This window comes from Colobus angolensis, unplaced genomic scaffold (genome assembly GCF_000951035.1).
Source record: "Colobus angolensis palliatus isolate OR3802 unplaced genomic scaffold, Cang.pa_1.0 Scaffold5, whole genome shotgun sequence".
Lineage (NCBI taxonomy): Eukaryota > Metazoa > Chordata > Mammalia > Primates > Cercopithecidae > Colobus > Colobus angolensis.
Window position 1 is genome coordinate 17,712,710 of NW_012118487.1, and position 508 is coordinate 17,713,217.

Sequence of the window (508 nt, forward strand, 5' to 3'; positions counted from 1 at the left end):
GAAGAGACTCTCAGAGTGATTCTTGAAAAATTTTTGTCAGAACTCCATCGTCACTCCAAAATGCTGAGATCTTCGAGAAAGTAATGTTGAAATTCGTCTGGGTCGCCGGGGTGCTTCCCAGGAGAGTGCCCAGAGTTTCACTAAGAAAAGATGGGTATTTAGCATAGCCATGGTCTGAGCGGGCAAAATGCACAGTCCCAGTGACTGAGAGGAGGCCAGCGGAGCGCGCGGGAATGAAGGTGCGGCCTCTCCAGGCTGGGCGCAGCTCCGGAGCCCCCTGCAGTGGACCCAAGCGGCCGCCAGATGGTTCCCGAGGATTAGGATCCCGGGCACTTCCGGTCCCCTCGGGCAGCCCCTGGGCTGGCCTCCCGGCCGGCACCTAGACACGCCAACGCGGACGCCAGCTTCTGGTGACTCCCAGCGGCGAGGTCAAGAGTCATTGGCCTGGGGCTGCAGCGCCTCGCACCCGGGCTCCCCCGCGCGCCCTGCGCTCTAAGGGCGATGATCC

General features: G+C 61.4%; 1 protein-coding gene across 2 annotated transcripts in view; it reads left to right on the forward strand.

The window, feature by feature from the left end:
• Nucleotides 1-349: 349 nt before the first annotated feature.
• The window catches only part of AADAT (aminoadipate aminotransferase), a 29,722-nt gene continuing 29,563 nt past the window's right edge, over nt 350-508 (forward strand). Inside the window, exon 1 of one of the 2 annotated variants that reach the window (XM_011959617.1) lies at nt 350-428. The gene's annotated coding sequence lies outside the window, so the exon portion shown is untranslated. The remainder of the gene's footprint in view (nt 429-508) is intronic. The other variant, XM_011959615.1, reaches the window with a different exon arrangement.